The sequence below is a fragment of the Mirounga leonina genome, unplaced genomic scaffold (genome assembly GCF_011800145.1).
Source record: "Mirounga leonina isolate KUSES-001 unplaced genomic scaffold, KU_Mleo_1.0 Mir_168, whole genome shotgun sequence".
Classification (NCBI taxonomy): domain Eukaryota; kingdom Metazoa; phylum Chordata; class Mammalia; order Carnivora; family Phocidae; genus Mirounga; species Mirounga leonina.
This window is the reverse complement of record NW_023270426.1, coordinates 60,202,494-60,215,113: the sequence shown is the minus strand read 5'-3', so window position 1 is coordinate 60,215,113 and position 12,620 is coordinate 60,202,494.

The following is a 12,620-nucleotide window of genomic DNA, read 5'->3' as shown; positions in this document are numbered from 1 at the left end:
TTGGTTATTTAGGTAAAAGTCTCTTTCTTGCTTAAGGTAATTAGAATCTTCCCAATTCTAGGGGCGCCTGGGTGGCTCAGTCGTTAAGCCTCTGCCTTTGGCTCAGGTCATGATCCCGGGGTCCTGGGATCGAGCCCCACATTGAGCCCCACATCGAGCCCCACATTGGGCTCTCTGCTCGGCGGGAGGCCTGCTCCTCCCTTTCCCACCCGCCCTGCTTGTGTTCCCTCTCTCGCTGCATCTCTCTCTGTCATATTGGGTGAATAAAATCTGAAAAAAAAAGAATCTTCCCAATTCTAGCACAAAGATGTGTATTTTCACCTATAGCAGTGAACAATTTTAATATATACTCCTAATGCTAAGATATAGATCCAAAACATTTCAGGATGTGACTAGTAAATAAGGAATATATCTGGTTTCTTAAACTTAGGACAACAAACATTAATTCATAGAGTAGTTGAGCCTTGGTTGGTTGGAGTCAGAAGAGAATAAAACTTCTAAAAAGATCTGGCTCTTACTCAAGAGCAGCTGTGAAGTCACCTGCCTGCTTATTTATGGGAAAGATACCACTGACTCTGGCTTACATAAATGGAGGGAGGAAGATGATAGGCAAGTCAAAATGTTCCTTCGAAGGGAAGCTGAATATTTCTCTGTTCGCCTTAATGTTGTTCACTTTAAAGATAATCTCCAATTTAGTGTTAACACTAGATTCTCTCAAGAGTAAAAAGTGAACCTGGGATATTTCCATTTGGGGCAACGCTACTAAGGTACACAATAGAAAAACCTGGAGAAAAACACAGTACAAAATTCAGGCAAATATCCCCTCTTATTACACAGTGAAATTTCTTTCCAAAATACCTTTGGCTCAGTTCTAACGGAATACAACATAATAGAGTTCTGTTACCTCAGGGTATTATCTCCACCATTCTATGCTTCTTTGACAGTTAGCTTTCTTGATTCAATAAAGGAGAAGAAAATTGCTCCAATTTAAGGAAAATCTATTAACTTGTTTAGTTCTCTAAGGTATGATTCTTCAGTACATTGAAGCACTAGCTAACAAAACAACATCATAGAAATCGAAAAGCTCTGACCAGGTAGAACCTGGAGTATATATTCCTACATTAGGGGAAAGATTGTATGTCTGTCTGCCTTAACCTTCTTCTTCATAAGCCCATGCAGGGTGATTTGTGAAGTGGAGCAATGGCACACGTGTATTTTGCTTTGGCCCGTCACACAAAATACCATCCTGTGAAGCTCCTGTGATATGCCAGGTACTGTGCAAGGTCTCTTTATGTTCATCTACCTTGTTTATCCTTACAGCCACTTTCAAAGACAGATGTCACACTTACCTTTAGTTGGGAAAACTGTTGTCAAGAAGGGTAAGCAGCTGTCCCAAATCAGACACCTGTCAAATTAAAGCCTAATGATTCACATCCAAGACTGTCTGGATTTAAAGTCCTAGAATTTTATTATAACACTACACATATTATTAATTAACTCCTCATCTGAACTGAGGTTTTGTCTTCAGAAAGCCCCAAGGTAGAGTAAAATTCATTCTTCCACACCGGGACTCCACAAGAACTAGACACTAGAATGGCAAATACTGCTAGAAGAGAAGAGGTTCGAGGATCTAAAATATCGGGTTCGGTTGGGAGCAGCTCTGAGCTCCAAAGGAAGGAGTAGGAAATTCAAAGGCAGACCACTACGCGTCGTCTTCACAAAGGTAAACCCGGCCATCAGCAGCAGCGGCTCATACAGGGAGAAAGGTCCATGAGAGCAGAACTGCCAAGGGAAGGCTGAGGTAGGCCCAGGAGAAAGGACCTGGTTCCAAGGGGGAAGACGAGGTCACAGCACAGTGCTCTTCCAGGATCCCAGCCCACTGGGAGTGCCTCAGTGAATGTACTTGGACTAGTATGACAGTTGGATGACGCCTCTGAACACCAAGCTAATTAACCCCTTCGTGGGATGGGAGAAACATTTTAGCTCATCCTTTCTTCAGCTTGTAAGTCATAAATAATGATCACAACAATCAATTAAATGGAAGTGGGGAAGCTGCCTGACCTTAAAACAGCTCTGGTGCACAGTAGGCATTTTGGATTTTAAACTTCTAACATTCATCTATTCAGTCATCAAACTGACAAACAAATGTTCATTTTATATAACACTAAGTGCTGTGTATACCCTGAGAGAATCAGAACTAAATCCATTAAATTTTCAATAGTCATACACCATTACGCCATGTGCTATTGCTAGATCCTTCAGGGTCATGATGATTATTAGCTCTTTTCTTTCCATACGTCTCTCTACATACTTTCTCAAAGAGATCATTCATTTCCTTAGCTTCAATTAGCAACCCTATGATAATGATTCAAATATCTATTATCTCCAGTCCTACTTTTTCTCATCTCCTTGCCCTTATGCTCAATGACATCACAGATATTTTACTTAGTAAGTTCTCCAGCTTTTAAAAGCTGTTATTTCTAGGGGCGCCTGGGTGGCTCAGATGGTTGAGCGTCTGCCTTCGGCTCAGGTCATGATCCCGGGGTCCTGGGATCGAGTCCCGCATCGGGCTCCCTGCTCCTTGGGAGCCTGCTTCTCCCTCTGCCTCTCTCTCTCTCTGTCTCTCATGAATAAATAAATAAAATCTTTAAAAAAAAAAAAAAAGTAAAAGCTGTTATTTCTAAAAAGAACTCCTCATCTTTCCCCATGTACCTCACCCCACTCCCCATACCTTCCTTCCTTCTGGAATTTCTGATCTCTGTTGAAAGAACCACTCTCCTCACCCATTCATTCCTTGCCTCAGTTATGAAGTCTTCTCCATGCCAGTCAGTTATAAAGTTTTCTCACTCTGTTCTGTAAGACCCTTCTGGTACCTGACCCTTTCCCTCCATTCCCATTGCTACCCTCCTAGTCTGGATTTTTATCCTGTCACATAGTTCTTACTTTCTTTCACCGATTCCAAAATCCTAGCTTAGGCCTCAACTCCTCCATAAAGCTGTTGAGCCATTCTACTCTTCATTGATCCCTGCCACTCTGGAGTTCCCTCAGCATTTGTTCTATCTCATGGTGTCTGTTCTAGTTTATGATTGCCTCCTTGGTATTTCATCCCATCCCACTGCACTCCCAATGATCACAATGCCTGGTCCAACCTGGGTACGAATAGATTCTCAAAAAATACTTGGGCATGGTGACTAACATAACATAATAAAATTTAAATAAATAAATAAATAAAGAGCAGATGATTAAAATAAAAAAAAATACTTGGGCAGTGATTAACATTTGGGCACTGCTATATACTCAGTCTGTCCCCCCTCTAATTAATATGGTGAAGCCCTAATACCCAATGTGACTATCCAAAGTACAGGATCTCTAGAAGTGAATTTAGGGTAAAGAGGTCAAAAGCGTAGTGCCCTAATCTGGTAGGATTAGGGCCTTAGAAGAAGAGGATGGGCGATTTCTCCCTCTGTCTCTCTCTTTCTCTCTCTCTCTGCCAAAAAGCTGGCCATCTGCAAGCCACCAGAACCCAACCACTGGCCTCCTACTCTTGGACTTGCCAGCCCCCAGAACTGTGAGAAAATAAATATCTACAGTTCAAGCTTCCCCGTCTACAGCATTTTGCTATGGCGGCCTGTCAGTATAACCAGTACTTATCCTTTATGATCAATGCTTCATCCTCATGAAAGAAAAGAAAGGCTACCATACAAAGTATTTGTTTTCTATATGTGAGGTAGCAACTGAGAGGATGGTCATAATTAATGAAGCTTCCTCCTGGCTATGGAACTTCTAAAGAAGGTGTCTGTGTCCAGCTTTCTGGACACTGGACTAGTTTTCCCTACTCCACCCACTCAGCCATGAAGTATGGATGAGCTAATAAAGAATAAGCCCCTGGTCAGCTCTGACTGGTTACGTTGGCTACCCTGAATCATTCAAGGATAGGCAAATGACCCAGTGCCGACCAGGGATGGATGTAAGATTTTTGTGAGGATTTCTGGGAAATTTCCTCGTTCTTAGCACCAAGTTACCTATTTATTTACTATACAGGAAGCAAGGCTAAAAATGAAGCAGATACCGAGAGGGGCAGAGTTGACAGACTCAAAAGAGAAGTAGAACTGGAGCCTTGATCTGATTATGCCTGAAACCTGATCTCCCACTGCACTTTTTGACTCTGTGAGCCAGTAAATTTCCTTCATTGCCAATTTGAATCTGGTCTTCAATTACACACAACCAGAAACATCTTTCTTATAGAAGGGAGAGCTAAGCTAAACCCATTACAATGGGGAAATTATTATTCACAGGAGGGAATTCAGAACTTTTCATTCTTTGTGTCTCACTCTGACCCAATTCATACCCCAAATGCTTTTTAAGGACATTTGTAACTACTCTCCAATACTGTATCTCTGTCAATGCTAGTCCATTCCACAGCCTGAGGCACTCTGAGTACACTAAATTGACATTACATTAATTTGTCCTCTCAGAACAACAAACTCGTCTCTGATCAAATAAATAAAACAAGGGGATGAACAGGCAAGGCAGTTATAAAGTTTTCTCACTCTGAATAGGCAAGGCAATGGCACATATTTAGGAAGACCAAAACCCCACGAAGAAGAATTAAGGAATAATCATAAGACAAAAAGTCTGGGTCCCACTGTCTTAGAAGCAGACTCAGAGTCAGCAGTATAAAAACCGAGGAAGACAATTAAGCAGCAGGAGATCCAGAGCCATATATTTTTGTCATGGTTGAGATAATAACACTTATACTAAATTCTGTTGCTGGTGCAGAGCCTATTTTTTTTTTTTTTAAATCATTCTCAGTAGGAAAGTCCAAAGAAGATCTAATGACCACAGATTAAGATCCATGAAGAAAAATTTAAAATCAGGATAATAGATCTCAGGGATCACAAAATCGAGTGCTCTCAGTGAGCAGGCAAGTACTATGTATGAGCAGACTGTGCAGGGGAGTGGCGAGGACTGAGGCTCGGTGCTCTGTCCACAGGGCATGGACTGTACCCAGCTCCAGGTGATTGCCGCCCTATAGAAATGTTAGCCTCGTGTTGTCAGATTTTCCAGTTTTTTTTCAAGAGAAACTGGAAATGTGTGCATATAGAGTATGTGTGTGTAAAATCAGCTAATCAGAAAAAAAAAAAAAAATCACCGTTCAGTCCCAAAAAAGGAAAAGAAGAAAAAAAGAAAGTCAGGGAGCTATTTCTCTGAGTTTTTCTGTAGGGAAGTCAACTTAAAGGAACCTGGGGAGCAGATCATTTGAGCATTGTTTTCCAACTACATTCACTTCTCCTCTCCCCCCACATCTTGAGAATACTCTGTGCAGGGCACGTGTAATTAGTCAGAACACAACCAGCATTAGAGCAGGGCTTCTTTACCTTCAGTGAATATACAAGAAATACCTGGGTCTCTTGTTACAATGCAGATTCCCAGGCAGCAGGTCCTAGGGTGGAGCCGGAGTGTATGTTTCTAAGGGGCTCCCAGAGATTGTGATGCTGCTTATTCACTCTTCGAGTAGCAAGATTTTATAGTAGGTTTTTCTAGCTTTTTCTGACCACAACCTAAAATTAAAAATACATTTTACTTGGCAACCTAGAACAAATACACAAAATAAACATATAATTGAAATGGAGACAAAAGTTACTATAAGGGTTATGCTTGATATTTTTTATTTGATTCCATTGCTTTATCTTATCCTATTGTATTATATTTTATCTTTTTAAATGCTGGTTGTGACTCATTAAATAGATTTTATGACCCACTAATAGGCTATGACATAAAGTTCGAAAAACACTTCTATTCCATTTTTATTCCAACCCCTTCTATACATTTTTTTTAAGATTTTATTTATTTATTTGAGAGAGAATGAGATAGAGAGAGAGTATGAGAGGGGGGAGGGTCAGAGGGAGAAGCAGACTCCCCGCTGAGCAGGGAGCCCGATGCGGGACTCAATCCCAGGACCCTGGGATCATGACCTGAGCCGAAGGCAGTCACTTAACCAACTGAGCCACCCAGGCGCCCTATACATTTTTTAAATGTATCTTTCCGTCTCTTCAAAGAACAAAACAAGAAGACAAAAATCTGTAAATGTTGCCTGAGGAACGTAGGTCAGCACAGATGACAGTCATAGCTCATTGGGGTTGAACACTTACTATTTACCAGGAGCGTGGTTAAGCCCATGTGCTCTGGACCACAAAGCAGGATTCTAATCCCAGCATAGGCACCTACAAGCTGTGAAACCTTAGGCAAGTTACTTAACCACTCTGTGCCCAGTTTCTGCATATGTAAAAAGGAGATAACAATTACACAAATGCCTCATGAGGCTTTTGTGATGATTACTGTATATTTACAGCTCTACATGGATAGGACAATGTAGTGCACACAGCAAGTATCATAGAAGTATTTGCCATTGCGATATTATTACTAAGTACTTCACAGAATTTCTATCACTTAGCTTTCCAATAATCCTAAGGAAGAGTATAACAGAACTGTTCAGTGGGTCAGCGTACAGCTGTTCCCACGTACTTCTCTGTTGACAGAATTGCTCTTTATTCAGGGTATCCATCCCTCACAGGTGACTAAGGAGAGAATCCTAGTTGATAAGTGATGACAATAAACCCTCTCCACTTGCCAGTGATGGGTAAAGAAAGATCATGTGAATTAATTCTAGCCAATGAACCACAAGGCATCTGGGAAATATTTCCTCTCCCTTAAAGGAAAACGGAAGGAAAAAACATCCTATCTTCTTCCACTGAATGCTGTTATGTCTAGAAGTGATACCAGAAACGGCAGCATGCATTCAGCAACGACAAGGGTGGCCGGTAGAGGACAAAGTGAAAGGAATGCTCACTTATACAAGTGACCATGGTTACCACCCCCATTGTGGATGGGGAAGGTGAGGGATAAAACATGGATAGGAAGTTCTCAAAAATCACACTCAGCAAGTCGCCCGTTCTTTATCCACTATGCTACAATAGCCCCATTTTAAAGAACATAATTATTTTTTTTAAACACCCTGATGACATGACTTGATAGATATCCAAAGTATTTCCAGAATCAGCCGTCCATCTCAAGACCTTTAAGGCAGTTAACATGGTCATTTGCTGGGGTTAGGTAGGTTGTGATCCTGGTAACATGTACAGCATTGATATATTTTCGTTTATGCCATACTCTGCCACTTTGTGCATGTTTATCACTTTGCAACTATTCTCTTCTCATTACATGTCTATAGATTAGTTTCTAACTAGGCTGTCAATTCCAAAATTATTCTGATAAACAACCTTAAGCCAAGGTGTTATTGACTAATAATAGATTAACACACCCCTGTTTCTAGACTGTCTTTGTTTTTAACATGCATCTTCCCTAAAAGAATTTAAATACTCTGGAATTTCAGAGACTCTGGCAGGGATGTAAGACATAGTAGGGAGGAAAGGTGACCACTTTGACCTCTAACAATAACACCCCTTAAGGAGCTGCCTTGGCCTCTGAGTTTTTCTTCGAAAACCTAGCAGATGTAATATTCTCCATGGCAACCTCTCTTATTAGTCCAGTGAACACAGGAATACCGAAATTAAAAAGTCTTACACAGGCATGATGTTTAAAATGTACTAAGTCATTTTACAAAGTCACAACAACCTCATTTGTTTTTGTGAATCAATACTTTGATTCTAAGAAACACACTTTGATTTCACATTTTCAAATCTCTGAACTGTTAGTTAGTAGTACCTTGCTATCCTTGTCGGCCAGGCAGGAATCACGATGCACTTGCTGTTGTCGGTGCACAAACTTTTCGTTCTTTCTGGTGGCAACACTGAAAACTCGAAACCCATGTCATTTCAGGACCAGTTGAGTCGCAGCTCTTGTCCAGAAGCCTTCTGATGACACCTTTTGATAAGATTTTTAAAAAGCCACAGCATCAAGACTTGTAAATAGTGTTAGAAGCTTGGCGGGGAGGAATGCATAGTACTTACAGTAAAGCTGTCTTTTTTGAAAATGCTGCATTAACATCCAATATCCAAACACATTGATAAATGTGATTCAAAAGTAAATCTAAAAAGCTGGGCTCCAAGGAAAATTTCAGAATACCTTAACTGATTATTTGGTTTCTATTTTCCTTTTTCGATATACAAGAGTAAAGTGCTGGGGCGCCTGGGTGGTGCAGTCAGTTAACCATCTGACTCTTGGTTTCAGCTCAGGTCGTGATCTCAGGGTAGTCAGATCAAGCCCCATGTAGGGCTCCACGCTGAGCGCAGAGTCTGCTTGAGTTTCTCTCTTCCTCTCCCTCTGCGCCTTCTAACCCTCCTTTCTCTCTCTAAAATAAAAAGAAAATTTTAAAAAGAGTAAAGTATGACAAAAATTTATATCTAACTCTAAAAGAACTTTTTCAAATATTAAAAGCAGAGCTCAGGGTCATGAGTTTAAGTCCCATGTTGGGCGTAGAGCTTACTTAATAAAAAAAAAAAAAAAAAAGCTAACTTTAAAAAACCACAAATATCAAAAGTAAGCAATAATTCTAAGTGATAAAAAGAATTATGTCATACTTTAATTGGCATCATTTTTTCCTTTTTTTTTTTTTTTTTGAGGTGAGGGTCATGTTTCTTTTTTCCATGTAGATATCCACATCTTCCAAGACCATTTATTTAAAAAAAAAAAAAAAAAAAAGCTATCCTGCATTGAATTACTTTCTTATCTTTGTAAATAAACAAACAAAAAAATCAATTGATGTTTTGAATGTGGGTCTATTTCTGGACCCTTAATCTTGTCCATTGACCTAGATGTCCACACCTGGTTTTTTTTTAGTTTTTATTTTAATCACCCAGTGCTTATCACGACAAGTGCACTCCTTAATCCCCATTGCCTATTTCACCCATCCCCTCACCCATCATTTTTCTTTCTTAATGATACCTAAAATAATGGTGCATCTTCAAGTCAAAGACATCTTGAAGTGTATGAATATGATGTTATTCACAGAAGAGCTAACAGGATCAGAAAGGCGAAATGACTTACGCACACATGCAAGCACACACACAATTTCCACAGGACTAGAAGACAGGTCTTTTCTACGCACTGCAATATTCTGCCTCTCTTTTGATGAGTATCTGGGCATGAACCAGTTTCCTAAGGCTCCCTCTAATCCAAAAATTCAATTTGGGGACAGTATTTGCCACCCATAGCCTGCTATGTATATTGTTTCTCTAAGACATAGGGCATATGAAATGGAAAATGACAGGGCAGGGGTACTGTTTTCTCTTAAGATAAATCACTATGAGAGAAGAACTTGATTGTCCAGATTGTAGGCCGGGACTGCGATCTGTGAGACACAGATTGTCTATGTTAGAGAAAAAGCCACATGGTGCACACGTGCTCGGTCTACTGTGACACGTATGCTCCATCGGGGCCTCTCGGCCCTTGCAGAAAGTTGTGTGCTTTTGCTAGGCTGACGTGCAAAACACAGAGTGCAAAACGTTCTGATGATCTGACGATTATGTTTCAGAGTTTAGTTTCAGTGATCAATTGTGTAAAGGAAAGATCAAAATCTTCCAAGATTTAAAATGTGAAAGTGCCTAAAGGGAATTCTAGTGTGATCCCACAGTGTTTGTTAGCTCAGATTCTTATAAGCTCCTGCTGGACTTGCAAGTGAACATTTCTCTGAAAGAAAAAATATCCTGGGGGAAAAGCTGGAAACAATATTAAGGGCTCCTGGACTATGTGATGGTGCTGAAGTGCTTGGAGTTTAAGAAATGGGCCTAGCAAAGATTGTATTTTGCAGTCTACATTCAGAATGTATGCTTTAAATTAAAAACAATAAATCTTTCTACACTCCAGTTTTCTGCCAATAATGATTTGGAAACTGAAGCACAGATCACTCAGTTGAACAGATCTATGAAAGGGTAAGGACAAACAAAATCCAAGGGAATTTTTCGTGCCATGAAGCCTTTGAGAGCAGTCTGCCAAAAGGACAGTTTATGGTTATCCTGACTTAGGGAGGCGGGCAGGTCTTGAGGAAGTGGGGGCAGGGACAAGGGAAAGCCTTATGTACTACCAAAAGACTAAAAGATCCACTCTTAATCAGACCAGTAACATTAAAATGCTTATTTTAATTTGACTTTACCTTCTTTAAAGCAAGTTATGAACTATTTAACAAACTTATTTAGGGCTAGATTTTTTGTCCACCTGTGAGCGCCAACAGCTAGTTAAATTTAGGGATTTTTTTTTTTTTAAGATTTATTTTTAAGTAATCTCTACACTTGATATGGGGCTCAAACCCACAACCCCAAGATCAAGAGTCACATGCTTCACTGACTGAGTCAGCCAGGCAACCCAAATTTAGAGATATTTATTTTTTTTTATTTTTTTATTTTTTCAAATTTAGAGATATTTAGATGGTAATTTACTGAACGCAATTTTTTGCCAGTCCTCAATTATAAAGCATTTAGTGGACTCTTCTAATAGCCTTAAACATGAATTATTTTTTGTGTGAATCTAAAATATCCAGGCCCTGTACCAAAACATCAACTCAAGTTCTTTCATTTGTACTCTTCCTTCAAATAATTTGGTAACTTCCCCAAAATAAATAAAATTTTAAAACAATAAAATAATATAATTCAGGCCCTATGTTCAAGAAGAGGAAAAAATAATCATCAGCCAAAATGCTTCTAAGTTATTGTCAGTATTTGTTTGCAATCTGCCTCCTTCCTCTTAAGGAAATGTTGTGTAAATAATCAGGAGCATATCTCACTTGTTCTGGGAGATTGTGTCAGAGTTAAAAGAAGAAAGCCTTGAGAAATATCTTTTTAAAAAGTTTAGGCAAAAAAGGTTTTCTGGGGGGCGCCTGGCTGTACAGCATGCTACTCTGGACCTCAGAGTTGTGGGCTCAAGCCCCATGTTAGGTGTAGAGATGACTTAAAAATAAGATCTTTAAAATTAAAAAAAAAAAGGGGGGGGGTTTGTTGTATTTTTCTTTCCTACAGTGATAGAAGGTTTTTAGAAAACTTAGTTTAAAATAATGAAACATAAGATTTGACAACAGACAAAACCCCTTTTCCAAATCAGTGTCCTTTTTTCCTCATTACCCACAAAACTTGAAATTTCAATGGTCCAAAAACATTCAGTTTTGTTGTGCTTTGCATCTCAATTATTTTCAGAGAAGCCAGTCTGGAAATTTTGAACATTCCTCAGATAATTTCAAACAAATGAATATCTATGTTTCATATAGACCAGTTTTCAACAGGGGCGATTTTGCATCTCCCCTACCCTTGCCAAACTCCAGGGGACATTTGGCAATGTCTGGACACAATTTTGGTTGTCATAACCCAGGGAGAAGGGAAGATGCTATGGGCATCTAGTGGGTAGAGATCAGGGAGGCTGAGCCTCCTATAGGATTATAGCCATCCTATAAAACACAGCACAGCCCCTCTAACAAAGAATTGTCCCATCCAAAATGTTCATAGCGCTGAGGTTGAGCAACCTGGAAACAGACATATCTTTGCTTCTCTTTATTTGAAGAATAGGATGTACCACAGGTCCTGTGGGGTGCAATTTAGCACACACAGAGAGAGAACAATGTGACACACACTTTTCCTGCCATGTGCACTGCTGGCCCCCTAGACTATTCCACCATAAATTCTTGCTTGGACTACTCCAACAGCTTCCTCGCTGGCCTCCTGTTTCTACTTCTGCTCTTTCTATTCCCTTCCCTCCTGGAGCAGCCAGGGTGGCTTAAGTGACAGGTATTTTCCCTTGCTATAGACCACATTAAGGTCAATATCATCTGAGACCCTGCAGATCCACCTTCTGCCTCGCTCTCCTCTAAGCCACACTGGTCTCTTAGTTGTTCATTTTGCTCCCTTTATCCCTTCCTATCATTCAGATCTAATCTCAGTTCCAGGAAGCCTTCTTTATCCATCTGCACTAGATGAGCTCAATCTGCTAGAAACCCTCACAGCTCCCTATACTTTTCTCTTAATATTCTTCATAATTTGCAGTATATGTTTGGGTAAATTTTTTTTAAATATCATCTTTCTATGCCAGTTGACCCTAAGTGTGCGAGTACAGAGTCAACTACCTAATTTGCTTCTTGTTACCTCAACAAGGCCCAGCCCAGTACCTGATACAGAGCTCAGTTAATGTTATCGAATGAATAAATCCCAGGTTTCGCCTTCTAGAATAGATGGCTGACACAACTGATGCAGTTGGAATGAATGTCTCCTATGTTTACCAATATACCAATATAATGCTTGCTAAGGAAGGGGAAACACTGAAAGACATAGTTTACAAGGCAAAAGTTGAGCTCGAGTTTAAACTGCTTTGCAAGGCAAAAGAAGAATTTACAAGGCTTGGAGACATGGATGACTTGGGAGAGAAGAGAACTGTGGTGTCAAAAATATAACTAGAAGCAATATGTTTGGGAGACCATGGAAACTCTCTATGATAGGAATTAACTGCTAGATTGTAGGAGAGTGACAGTAAGGATTTTGAAGTTGTTTCCTGTACTGTGCAGCTCTGTAACCCTTTACTGTTAATACAAATTCCAATTCTAATAAAGCCTTTGTGCACTTGACCTTGTATCAGTGATGTTTCGTGAAATGGGAGTAAACCAGGCTGTGTCCAATGCTGGGAAT